At 35.7% G+C, this 14,817-nt stretch overlaps 1 protein-coding gene across 2 annotated transcripts in view; it reads right to left on the bottom strand.

The window, feature by feature from the left end:
• WDR7 (WD repeat domain 7) overlaps positions 1-14,817 on the bottom strand; it is a 389,155-nt gene that overhangs the window by 204,585 nt on the left and 169,753 nt on the right. The gene's annotated exons all lie outside the window — the stretch shown is intronic.

The following is a 14,817-nucleotide window of genomic DNA, read 5'->3' on the forward strand; positions in this document are numbered from 1 at the left end:
CACAAGTATCGAAGACGTATAGTGCAGCACCCAGAGTGATCTGGAGGGAGCACCATGGTGGTGATTATTACTAGTGACATGCTGAACTGGGCTGTATGGCTGGAATTTTCTTAACAGACCTTTTCCTGTTTTTTAGAAGTCCTCTTCCCTAATTCCTAAGAAAATTGATAAATTCATCATGAGAAAATAATGAGGAGGGCATTAGCAATGATGCTTGAGCAAGTTTGACAGTAGCTAGTAATACCAAACCAAATTTTTAAAAAATTCATCATGAAGAATAGCTTTCCATGAACAGAAGAATGATGTCTTCCATTGTGTGCTGCATGTAGTAAAAACCCATAAAAGAGTATAAATGTCATTTTATGATGAATCATATAAATTTTACACCAAAACATCAAAATTATTTTAGATGACGGAGCGCAACAAAATCAACGCAACTGAAACACTGTGATAAAATTCGAGTGTGGTAAGCTCAGGGCACCTATACTGCTTCTCACTTTTTCTTCTAAGTGCTCCCAAATCATATTTAATAATTCGCTGCAGACTTCTGGTATATGTGGACAGTATACTAACCAATTTAGAGCTGTTTGGATCCAATTTTCCCCATTTTTAAAAAAACAAAGACTGTTGGACATTTGACTCCTTTAGGAAACCCTGTGTTATTTTCTAACTTTTCAATTTTAGACTTACCTATCTTTAAACTTATGATCCTCCACTATGGTCAATAAAAATTGGGTTCTTCTTTACATAAACACAACTTGCATACATCACATAAACACAACTTGCATACATCACATACACACACCACATTCACAAGCTTTCTCCTGCCTTCTTCCTCCTATGCCTCCCTATTTATATCATAGTTCTTATTAAAATTACATCATAATTAAGGTTCATAGTTTCACAGTATGTACTTTTTTTTTTTTTTTTTTGAGAAGGAGTCTCGCTCTGTCGCCCAGGCTAGAGTGCAGTGGCCCTATCTCAGCTCACTGCAAGCTCCGCCTCCCACGTTTACGCCATTCTCCTGCCTCAGCCTCCCAAGTAGCTGGAACTACAGGCGCCTGCCACCTCGCCCGGCTAGTTTTTTTTTTTTGTATATTTTAGTAGAGACGGGGTTTCACCGTGTTAGCCAGGATGGTCTCGATCTCCTGACCTCGTGATCCGCCCGTCTTGGCCTCCCAAAGTGCTGGGATTACAGGCTTGAGCCACGGCACCTGGCCAATATGTGCATGTTATTCATAACTCAATCATGTGGTTTTTGATAACTTTATAAGCACTGCTTTTTTTCCCTCCTTGCAGTCAATAACTGTCTCTTGTTGATATTTACTTGGTTCTCTTTATATTTCAATAATTTACCCCCAAACTCTCACCCAGTAGTGTAAATCTGTTATACAAGGGAGTAGATCAGGGAGCAGAAATCAAGCCTAGCCTGGAAAATGGAACAGTTAGAACTTGCCAAATACATGGAACATAAGGAAACGTATTAAATCAATACAGTCACTGAGACTTCCCACATGGGGAGTGGGTGCTGGACTTTGCAGCCTAAATGCTTACCTCTCAGATTTCCCTTTTCCAAGCAATCCTTGGAGTGGCTAGGTTTCTGAGCGTTACAGTCCTGTTTCATTTTGTGTGTGTGTGTGTGTGGTGGGGGGAGTTTGGGATTTGTTTGCTTATTTTATTATATTTTTTTGCAGAGGGCTTCCCTCTGTCTCTGAGGCTGGAGTGCAGTGGTACAATCACAGTGATCATTTTGTCTCAGCCTCCCAAGTAGCTGGGACTACAGGTGCACACCACTACACTCAGCTAATCTTTTTGTTTGTTTGTTTGGGAGAGATGAGGTTTCACTATGTTGCCGCGGGCTAATCTTGAACTCTTGGTCTGAAGCTATCCTCCTATGTGAGCCACTGTGCTCAGCCCTGAGCGGCACGTTCCTAAGAGATGTTGCCTGAAACAACGAGATGGGGGTTTGAAAGTATCAAAGGGCAAGATAGGTTTTATAAGCCAGGTTATTTGGATCACTAGGTCCCCAGCTTCCTCTTTCTTGGTTTACTTTCTCGATTTTGGAGGCACACATCCTCCACTAGTTCTTAAGACATAGGAGGCATAGTTTTTGATAGCCTGCTTTTCTAAAACTGTCTATATTCTACTCTCACATTTAGTTGATATTTTGGTGTGGTACACATTACTGTTTTTGAACACACCCTCTTAAAAACTGAGCTGATGAGAAACCATCCTTTGCAAGTATGAGAGTTATATGAAATGTTTCCCCTTTTTCTTTTTCAGCAAGACTATTTAATGATAGCATGGTGAAGATCCTCTTTTAACCTTCAGGTTTTAAACAATATTTTAATTAATATTTAATATTTTAAGGTATCTTTCCCCATGGACCATATCCATCTTGTCTATTATTTTTCAAACATGTTTTCTAAAGTCTAGTAGTGACTCTCAACTAAATGGCCACATCAGAACATTCAGAAAACTTGTCTCCATTATGTCCTTTTTACCCCTCACTTCACCACTGGCTGAACTCAGTTATGCATATGCAAATTAACTCTTCCTCAGCTACTTTTTCTTTTAAAGCTGTGGTTATTTCTGTTTCATCAAATAATTCACCTTCATGGTCAAATTCAACTCAGACAATAAATATGATAAAATAAATAAATATAAAAGTGTTTAAGAAAATATAATTTATCAATATTTCATGAGCCAACTTTTATAAATTTGTGAAAATGTGAAGTGGATATGGCTTATTTCTTGATCTGTAAAGTATAAATGTTTCTAGCAAGTATATATCCTTGTAAAGGATAGTCAAACTACCGAGAATAAACACCACCAAGTTACTCAAAACTGATTTATAAATGATATTAGTTACCAATCATTTATGTTATTAAAACAAATCACTTAAGGATGATGGTGGTAATGAGAAGGGAAGTGAGACAAGAGGCATATTTATTTAGCACTTACTACGGTCCAGTTCTTCTGCTAAAAACATTCCATGCATCATCTCATTTAATCCTCAAGACAATCTTTTTTTTTTTTGCTTTTTTTTTTTTTTAAATTTTTCATTTTTGTGGGTATATAGTAGGTGCATATATTTATGGGGTACATGACATATTCCCATACAGGCATGCAATGTGTAATAATCACATCATGGGAAATGGGATATCCATCTTCTCAAGCATTTATCCTTCATGTTACAAACAATCCAATTACACTCTTTTAGTTATTTTTAAATGTACAACTAAATTATTTTGACTATAGTCACCCTGTTGTTCTATCAAATAACAGGTCTTATTCATTCTTTCTAACTATTTTTGTACCCATTAACCATCCCCCACCAACCCCCACTACCCTTCCCAGCCTCTGGTAGGCTCTCTACCCTCCTTCTACTCTCTATGTCCATGAGTTCAATTGCTTTGATTTTTAGATCCCATAAATGAGAACAGGTGATGTTTGTCTTTCTGTGCCTACTTTATTTCACTTAACAGAATGACCTTCAGTTCTACCTAGGTTGTTGTAAATGACTGGTCTCATTCTTTTTTATGGCTGAATAGTACTCCATTGCTACACTGTGATTATGTACCACATTTTCTGTAGCCATTCATCTGTCTCATAATAACCTTATTATCCTCATATTTCAGGTGAGAAAATTGAGGCTTAGTACAGTCAAGTAACTAAACAAGGGCATACAATGAACAAGTAAGGAAGCTGATATTTTAGCACAGACAATGAGATGTTAGAGACTTATAATGTCATTATACATTTACTATTGCAGACCAGCTTTCCACCTAGTTGATTTTGGTCTCGTTCATTTTTCCATTTCTATGAAATCCGCAGATTCACTTTCAGACATATATATGTGTGTCTGTATATATATACATATGTGTATGTGTATATACATGTGGGTGTGTATGTGTGTGTGTATATATATATATTTTACATTACATTAATCTAAGTTTATTAAACCTCTAAGAATAGCAGTTCTTCAGGTAAAAATTTCCCACTGAACAAGAAACAAAACCAGTCATCAGTCTTGCCCTTTACAGCATAAACTCCACTTTATACTCAGCATCTGGTATATGCTCAACACCCTGCAGGTATTCAAAAATATCTGCTAAATGAAAAGGAAAACCATGAAGTGGAATTGAGCACATAAGGCATGTAGCCAATGCATTCCATCAACATTTTTCATCCCTCTTTCTATCTATTTAATAATAAACCCTGCTTTAAATTAACATAAAATACAGAATGTAAAAATCAGCTACTTTCCAAACTAACATGAGAGTAGACCCTCATTCCTTGATGACAGAGCCAGTCTGTCCGCTCTGGGAAAGGCCATTCTTCTTCTCTCTCTCTCCACAGGGAATTATTTCTAAGTCTGTAAACTAACAGCTGGAGCTCGGAAGCTTTTCCCACGTCTCTCCACCTCTGCAATAAGCGCAGGCTTACCTCTAACATAACTCCTACCCTTAACTAAGCCCAGTGCTCTGAATTCTCCCAGCTGCGGAGAATATGCACATATATGTCATCTGTGCACTTTTGTGTAGACATATCTAAAATTTGATCATCAGCTTCTCACCTAGAGGCTTGCTTTATTAAATCCTCCATAGAATGTGCTGATAGAAGACATAAGACACTTATTCATGCTTTATTGAATCAAACTGAATATTCCTTATACTCCTTTTCAGTGGCACTAGCCACACTGAAAAAATACATTTACAGAAAGGGTAAACAAAGAAAGAGTAGCTGGTTCAGATTCCCTGAATCCTTTCACACTGGATTTAATTCATCCATCTTTATTTAGGATAAATAGTTATAATAAGAATGATGAAAAAATACTCTCAATCTTTATCCTGCCTATGAGTGAGGACTCCTTTTTCTAGTATGTTACATGATGAGAAAATATATTCAGGTTTATGGGTCTCTTCACTTCAAATATTAAATATTACCTTTCATTTGTAATTTAAAACTTCAAATTAAGAGCAAAAGCTTTTATGCTTGCAATGTGATTTTAAACCAAGAAATCATGGGGAAACTCACAGATGTTAGTAAATTTAATTATCTTTTTATGTATTAAAAATGACTATGAAGTATCAGGAAGAAGGAGTCTTCAGAACCCGACATCCATTTTAAAACCTGTTTTTCCCCTTTAACATGGTTTGCACAGTAAAAGCAATCATTCACAGGTATGACATAGAGTCTGTGAATTATGAGACATTGTTGTCATTACTTTTGTGAATTACAACTTTTGGTCATATGGGTTTGATATCAATTATAGGGGCAATTCATGTAATATACAGATATATAATAGTGTGCCACAATCTAATGCAATTCATTCTTATCCATGAGGTACTATTATACAGCTCACAAAAGGCTAAACTTTAAGTTCATCCTGAAGGTTATTCACTCACAGGGATGGCTTCCCTCTACCACCCACCTGCCCTCCCCCAACCCCGATGCAGCACCTACATTATTACCCAACTAAGTATTTCTGCTTTTTTCCTCTTTGGTCTAAATTTAGCAAAGGAAATACATACTAGTTAATGTGAAATTCAAACTTTAAGGCTTTCTGATCTAATACTGTTTATGTGTTGGTGTATTTATGTGTGTGGTTTTATATGAACATGAAGTAGAAATTCTAGTTTAGACAATATATAAAATTATCTTCATATACTGAATTTCTATGTTTCTCTTTTAAGAAAACAGGAAGTATTTTCTTCACATTTCAAACATTTCCTTGTACTACATAAAAAGTTAAGCTATACCAAAAATTAAAATAGAAGATTCTATATAACACAAAAAGAAAATGACAAGTCGTAATCAATATATGTGTTTCTTTTTTCTCTTGTAAGGTTTATAAATGACTTGATTTTAAACATATTACTTCAATTTAAAAGCACAAGATCTAGAAGCAATAGTCCAGCTTCAAATCCTGACTTTGTCATTTTCTATCTGTGGCTTTTATGTGGCAAGTGACTTTACCATTCTGTGCCTCATTTTCTTCTCCTATAAAACAGAAGCGATAATGAAGACATCACATGAATTGTTTGAGGATTTAAAAGAGCACAGAGCCAGTCTGACACATATTAGGTACTCAATAAATGCTGCTAAGTCATTGAGATAGTTATTAAAGTTCTTGATTTTGCAATGTGCTCTTTTACATAAGTTTGCAAAGACAGTGTTAACTACTATTTATTTGCCCAAACCCCTTGCAAAAATATCACATGCAAACAACCTTTATGTGCACATACAAAAAAAAAAGTGCCCTTATTGGATAATAGTATTATGAAAGATTTGGTGCCAAGGCAAGAGTTGATTAAAGACTCTGGCTTTTGCTGATAGAATCCATCCCAGAAATGAGGAGGCACAGCTACCAGAGCAAGGAAGAAAAGGGTGACTGAAGAGGCAGCAACCAAATAGGGATTCCCAGACTTTTAAGAAACTGGGACCATCATCCACAAGTACATCTCCACTGTCTACCAAACCTGCAAGGGCCAAGGCAGACCACAGAAAGGGGATTCTCTGAAAATTCGATCAGGTCTAGTTCTCTGCTTGTGCAAGTCCAATAGCACATTCCAACTTCCACCTGCTCTTTAATAAAAGTTACAAAGCACATTTGTTCCAGGATTTTTTCCCCCTATCTTTTCTTATATAAATCTATGTATCACATCCTTCTCCTAATTTTGAAGACATATTATTTTCCAAGAGAAAAAGATAAACTTTTAAACAGAAAAAATAGTGACTAATTTGGTAGAGCTAATTATGTTCTTAGATGTGTTCTCAGTCTCATTTTCATAATATCAAGAGACAATTTATCTACAAATAAGCCTACACCACCTCACTAATGTGTTACCAAGATTTTTTGAGCCATTTAAATAGCCACTAAGAAGATGGGCGGGAGGTTAAGGAAATATAAACTATGTAAGTATAGGAAAGATACAGCAAATGTATTTAAGTAAATACACAGTATATAAGGAACGCTGCTTGAAATATGAGTAATCTTATGGATTCATTAATTCAACCATTCATTCAATAAACATTTATTGAGAAGATGCTATGTACCAGCTATTCTAGTGCTAGACATACAAGAAGGTAAAAGTCACAGGCCCACATGACTCAGAAAGGGCAAGTGAAATGATCACTTAACAGAATTACAGACATCATTACTGCTACATATTACTGAGCTGCAAGAGCAGAAGTGTGTACAATGAACAGGGAGATATTACATAAGAAGGGTCCAGACAGGATTCATGAAGATGATGACACTCCTGAATTTGAGGGGAATTCTTGGAATTTCATCCCATATGTGAGAGTTAAGAGCACGCCAGCCAGATGGAGGGGCACATGCAAAGTGTGAATCACCAAATAGCAGGGTACTCTGGGGAACAAAGTTAAGTATTGCTTTAGCTGATGATGTCAGAGATATAAGTCAGTCCTTGAAGAACCCTAGATATCTCGCCAAGGTATTTAGATTTGGAGCTATAATCAATGGGAGGTCATTAAGTAGCTGTTAATGAGGGTGAAGGGTGATGAACTGACTTCTTAAACTCTCAGAGTCATGGAAGACATGATCTGGATGAGAACAAGAGAAGGAAGACAGGAAGATCGTTGTAGGAAAACGCAATGATAAACTGAAGAAGAAAAAATGCAAGGCAGGATCTAGGTATTCTCTATGGAAACAGAGAAGACAAAAACCACTGAGAGATATTTAAGAGGCACATTTTACAAGAACTTACACCAGCTATATGTGGACATTGTTAAAAAGTGGGAAAGCCAGGATTATCCTTGGGCTTCAAGTTTGAGATGTCAGGTAATTAACGGTACCATTAGTGATGTGCCTTTAACTGAGGTATACATATGAAAGAAGATGAGGTTTTGGAAGAAATATAGCTCCTTTTTTTGTTTTTTGTTTCTTTGTTTGTTTGAGAGATGGAGTCTTGCTCTGTCGCGCAGGCTGGAGCACAGTGATGCGATCTCAGCTCACTGCAACCTCCACCTCCTGGGTTCAAGCAATTCTCCTGCCTCAGCTTCCCAAGTAGCTGGAATTAAAGGCACCTGCCACAACTACAAATACAAATGATTTTTGTAGTTTTTAGTAGAGACAGGGCTACACTATATGTTGCCCAGGCTAGTCTCGAACTCCTGACCTCAGGTGATCCGCACGCCTCGGCCTCCGAAAGTGCTGGGATTACGGGCACAAGCCACCGCACCTGGCCTATAGCTCCTTTTGCACTTGGTATTTAGGTATCTATAGGACATTCAGGCAGGAGGATATATGAATCTGATATTGAAAAGAGAAGGCTAGGCTGGAGATACAGATTTGATTGACAGTCATTAACATACAAGAGGTAGTTACCAAAGAACAGAAAAAGTAAATCACCCAGAGAGAAAATGGGAAAAAGAAAGTGTATCTCAGTTTTATACAGCATCATTTTTTTCTGTATTTTAATGTTCATGTCACAAACTTTCTCAAATACTGTATTTAGAAACATTCTACTTGTCCTTCAACACAAACTAAAGCTGAGCATTAAACACTAAACAAGAAAGACATGTTTTCATATATGGTTTCCTCTCCCAGATTTTTTTTAAAAATGGACAAAAAGGTAAATTATTTGAAATGACATAGTTCACTCAGAAAACTATGAAATTTACACTTTTAGTTTTCTTAATATCTGTTTTCATGAAAACTGCAGAGTAAAAAACCCGTAACTTTAGTAATTTATAATTACTAAGAGACTTAATATAGTGAACTCATAGCTAACACTCTGAAGTCAAAAGCAAGGGTAGTGATAATTTAGAAGAACTGACTTAAAATTCATATACATCTAAACTACTTTTTAGACTGTCAAATATAAGTTAAAGAATGAGAAAGGCAGAGGGTGCAGGGGGAAGTATCTTATTCTAGTTTACAAATTATACAGCCTCTCACTCCTGGCTAGGAAAGAACGTCTGGTTTCTGAATACATAATATGCCGTATTTTGTTCCTTGGAGCTTATCTGTACTTTAACAGCGTAAATTTCCTATCTTCCATTCAGAACAAATGTAAAAACATCTTATGAATAGGACCTTTGGTAAGTAGTTAAATGCACAAATCGGTATTAAGTCTCAGACTAGATGTCTTTTTCAGCTCTATTTTAAAATAGTGGAGATGTTGACTTCAGCGTATAAACATATATTAACGTGTCAGTTTTACACTGATGACTTCAAAAAGCTGGACATAACAATGAACATTTACATGTATGCAATAAAGTGTTTAGTAATGAAAAATACTTCTATTTATATTATTATGTTACAACAGTACTAAATAATGTTTGAAAATTTAAAGAACGAATATGTGGTGATTTGTTTCCTAAAGGAGATGATCTCTTGATCTAAATTTAGAATAACAAATTTGCATTTTAAATAATGAGACTAGATGGACACAGTAGCACACCTGTAGTCCCAGCTACTCAGGAGTTTGAGGAGAGAGGATTGCATGAGCCCAGTTTTTCCTTTGTTTTTATTGAGACAGAGTCTTACTCTGTCACCCAGTCTGGAGTGCAGTGGTGCGAACACAGCTCATTGCAGCCCGACCTCCTGAGCTCAAGTGATCCTCCCAGCTCAGCCTCCCACGTAGTTAGGACCACAGGTGCGCACCACCACACCTAGCTAACTTTTAATTTTTTTTTGGAGAGATAGGGTGTCTCTCTGTTGTGCAGGATGGTCTCAAATGCCTGGCCTCAAGCAATCCTCCTGCCTTGGCTCTCCAAAGTGCTGGGATTATGGGTGTGAGTCACTATTCATGCCCAGCCAAACCCAAGAGTTTGGGACCAGCCTAGGCAACAGAGACCACATGTCCAAAAAAAAAAAAAAAAAAGGGTTGTGGGGGGAATAATGATGAGATTAGATACCCAGCAAAGTAATTACCTCTTATCATAAACAATCAAGGTAAACTGTAACATCATCTCATATTTCAAAAGAAAATGAAAATCTTCCAAAGTTTAATGAGTTACTTTGAGAATGTGAGGCAGTGCAAAGTAGGGCTTAAGACCACATGTCAGCTTTGGAATCAGGTAGGACTCATTTTAATCCCAGATCTATTTCTTGGTACATATGTGACCCTGTAAAAGTTATCTCTCTAAGCTTGTTTCCTCAGCTACATATCTGGAAATATACTAGTATCTACTTCAAAGTAATTTCATTAAGGCTCATGTGTAAAGTGTTTGATAAAGTTGTCAAGTGATATTACTTTTAACTTCTCTTACCCTTCTCTATTTTTTCTTCTTTCCAAAGCATCTCTCATCTTCTAATATACTGTGTATCTATTTACTACTTCTTGCTATGGTTGTCTGCCTCACTGCATGAAAATGTAAGCTCCACAAGGACAAGTATGATTGCCTATTGTATTCAATGGCATATCGTAAACAGGGTCTGGCACTAAAGTGCTCAAAAATATTTACTGATTGAACCAGTAGATGACTACTGAGAGGATTACTACACACTATTAATGATACTATATAACAGTACTTTTCATCATTACTAGATATTTTCATTTTCATTCATGTTATATAGACTCTTCTGAATGAAAGGCCAAATAACATGTTTTGGGACACTGGGTATCAATCATGTAAGTTCTTTAGGAAATAATGATATTAATTTATTTGATTATAAAAGGAGAACGTAAGCTAGTCTCTAAGATTATACCTACAAAAAAAAATTTGATTCTATAATCCAAGAAAAACAAAAGCACATTTATAGAAAACTATACACCAATTTACCATAAGACAGGATATCTTCTCAGAAACTTAAAACTTTAAATCAGTAAAACATAGGGCTGTAAAGAATTAGATTTAAAATATATGTCTGCAGAACGTAACTGAAGGCAGAGGGAGGAGGGATACAGACACATGTAGGTTCTATCAGCACTAAATACACAGGAATAGCAAAATACATTAATGAGTAATAGGAAGATATTTATTTGCCCTTGAATTAGTAATCAAAATGTAGCTAATTATAATTTAACAAAAAATGCATCAAAAAGTAAAATAAGTACAGTCAACCCACCCATTGGGTTCCATATATCATTGTTGCTTTTGTAGTTGAATCTGTCAACTGTGCTGCTGATCTAGTATCAAGGTGGTTTTTTTGTTGACAATGTCAGTAACTCTTGACCCTTTATCATTGTTTTTGGTCAGTTTGTGTCCCTGCTGTATTGAACAAGAGGTAAGACACAAAACTATGATCCTCAGAAGAATATAGGGACTTTCTTAAAGGAATACACGCAGGTTTGTGAATGAAACCCTTCCAAAATTCTGTTCAGCCTGCAATTAAGGTGAGGTTGTTTTTAGATGCAGTATTTAGAGGGTGTATCACTTCACCCTCAATCAGAATGCTATACTGTACCATGATAAAAGACACATAAAGCAAAATTAACTAAGTCACATGAAGGTCTCCCTTAAGAAAAGTAGATTATGATTAATCCAAAATTTCTTCTATGTGTGTCAGCTTTAGTGAGACTTATTCTGTTAGTATAATTATGACCTATTAATAACATAGTATAAATAGGAAAGTGTTATTTATAAATGTCAGTTATATATCTACATAGCAATTAAGTGATAATACTGGAAATAAAAGTATACATATAAAAGCAAACACACAGGTATACAGTACTATTCTTGTGACTCAAATTATAATCTAGAAACAACATTATTGTTTTGTTTTAAATTCCATTAAGTGGTTAAAATAGATTCTAAATATACAGAGTATTATAAATCCTAAAGCAATGTCATTGAAAAGTTCATTTCCCATGCATATTGTACAATATGAAAATGTGACATAGGTTTTAATATTTTTCTACATAAAATATTAACCCATCAAGATGGCTAATATGTCTATGATATATAATTTAAAATATTTGGTTAAAGGAAAGAATTTGATGAACCTCAAGACAGAATGCTAAGTAAAACTGAGTATGTGTGTTGACCAAGGCACACTGGCATTACTTTGTAGAGCTGATCAATAGATATTAGCTTTAAAAAGATAGAGAAAGAAGCTGCAGCATATTTTTTAAATGACAGAGTGAAGATTTAAACTGTATCAATCAAGACCCAAGTTTTTTCCTCCTAGTCTTTCTAGCTGTTCTCTTCCAGTTAAGATTCTTCAATTTAAATAAATTTAATTAGTTCCCATTGATCATAGCCAGCACTTGTACGGCTTAATCCATGCTTCTTTACTTTCATAAGGCAAATGCTAACAAAGGCTACTAGGCTCAGATTCAACTGTCATAAGACAGCATTGATACCTAGCCCATTTGTACCTAAAATAAAAATTTCAAAAAGTATTCTGCCTTTAGTGAAAGCATTATATTATACCTCATATTTTAATTGTTATCTTGCTCAGATTGTTTCTAGAAATTAAGATCCAGATTACTACAATAATAAAAGTAATTCAACTATACCCTTCAGCCTAACTATAGCTTTCAAATAAGACTTCCCTGAAAAGGCAGGCAAATACCTGTCATGATATAATTTCTACTTATTTTATGAAGAAATATTAGAACAATTCCTCTAAAATAACTGGAAAAATCATCTGAATGGCTGCACTGGCCAGCTTTCCCTTTTGTAGTACTGGCTCTCTACAACACTGGTTACCCCAAAACAAGATTATTGTGCTTGAATCAGATTTCTCTCAATGCATCTACCATATTTTTCATAATGCAATTTATATAGGATTCTAGTCAATAAAATACGGTTTTCTTCCAAACCCTCACAAAAATCTATACCACAGCTTAATCAAGTCACACAATTTAAAGGTAACCTGACCGATCTACAGGCTGCAACATGCTAGTTGCTTTGACAACATGGTAAGGAAGTCGTTTTTTAGTTATTTAAGTTCTTCAGATATTGAACATTCTTGCCTCTAGTACCCACGACATGAAATGAATAAATCGACTGATAAAAGCCATTTGTCACATATGTTGAACCAAACTTACAGATAAAAATATAGTGTATGTAGCATTAATTGACTCTTCAAATTAGATTTGCATTCTTAGTTTCTTGATTTTGCTAATAAAATTTAAAAATCATATACTATAACGCTATCTCATGACTTTGGTAGTGCATAATTCAAAATTTCAAAGTACCGATTTAATAATGCTTACTTGACTGCTCAAAAATTCAGCTTTTATTCTAGAATGCAAATTGAGTTATTCTACTATTGCAAAGGCAAATTTGTTTTTGCTAGGACTTAAACAACTACTTTTTATAGATCAGAAGGTCTTTAAACTTTACAGGGAAGTAAAATATAACAAAAAACATACATATAACAGTATGAAAAGCAGTGAAAACTGAACAAAACATGGACTGGCTTAAAAATCTGCAAATAGGCCCGGTGTGGTGGCTCATGCCTGTAATCCCAGCACTTTGGGAGGCCGAGGCAGGTGGATCACAAGGTCAGGAATTTGAGACCAGCCTGGCCAATACGGTGAAACTCTGTTTCTACTAAAAATACAAAAATTAGCTGGGCATGGTGGTGCACACCTGTAGTACCAGCTGCTTGGGAGGCTGAGGCAGGAGAATCACTTGAACCTGGGAGTGGAGGTTGCAGTGAGCCCACATCGCGCCACTGTACTCCAACCTGAGCGACAGAGTGAGACTCTGTCTCAAAAAAAAAAAAAAAAAAATCTGCAAATAAAATAGATTTTCTTTAGCAGCTACTGAAGCAAACTCCATAACTGTAAAGTACTAAATGACTATCAGAAAAATTAGAAGTCCCTGAAATTGTTTATATTTAGGTTGGATAATATTTTTCATCAATGAACTTACACATTAAAAAGAATTTAAAAGTAAGTAACAGCCATCATCATCATCATCTCATTTTTATTGAAAATCAGATGTTCCCCAACTTTGGCAATATTAGGCAGCAGTGGCACAAGGCTATAGGTATTTAAATATACACTTTGTAAATTTTCAAGGGAGATCTTAGGCTTTCTTCTTCCCAGTGTAACAGTAGTAACCTGTCTATCACAGAGGGAGGGAGGGAAGGAGGGAGGGAGGGAAACTTCCCCTTTCTTTTCTCCTTTTATTTATTTATTTATTTATTTTTATTTTTATTTTTTTTGAGACAGAGTCTCACTCTGTTGCATAGGCTGGAGTGCAGTGACGCAATCTTGGTTCACTGCAACCTCTGCCCTCCCGGGTCAAGCAATTCTCCTGCCTCAGCCTCCCAAATAGCTGGAATTACAGGTGCCCACCACCAACCCCAGCAAATTTTTGTATTTTTACTAGAGACAGGATTTTGCCATGTTGGCCAGGCTGGTCTCAAACTCCTGACCTCAGGTCATCTGCCCACCTCGGCCTCCCAAAGTGCCGGGATTACAGGTGTGAGCCACCACGTCCAGCTCCCCACTTTAATTTTTGTTAAAAATTTTCTGGTATTTTCTGGGCATGCTTCTTTCTAAACTATTGATTACTATTAAATTAATATTTTCTGGGCATGCTTCTTTCTAAATTATTACTATTAAATTAATATTTTTTACTATTAATATTTGTTGCTTCTCAACAATTATACATTTTATGATCAAATTTTAAATTTTAACCATCCATACCCAAAACAAAAGCTTACTATTCTTAATACCAATAAAAGTATTTATACTAGGTTATTTTTATCCTCTGTGCATTCAAAGAAATTGAGCTGAATGTATTTGGAGATCCAGTAATTGAAACTGGTTTAAGAGTATAAAAAGATAGGCTAAACATTTATAGTGTGTGAGTTTCCTAAAATTTGCTTTACGTTTTTCGCCTAAATTTCACTTAATGTGAAAGGTAATACAGATAAGA

Source organism: Chlorocebus sabaeus, chromosome 18 (assembly GCF_047675955.1).
Source record: "Chlorocebus sabaeus isolate Y175 chromosome 18, mChlSab1.0.hap1, whole genome shotgun sequence".
In the NCBI taxonomy this organism is placed as follows: Eukaryota; Metazoa; Chordata; class Mammalia; order Primates; family Cercopithecidae; genus Chlorocebus; species Chlorocebus sabaeus.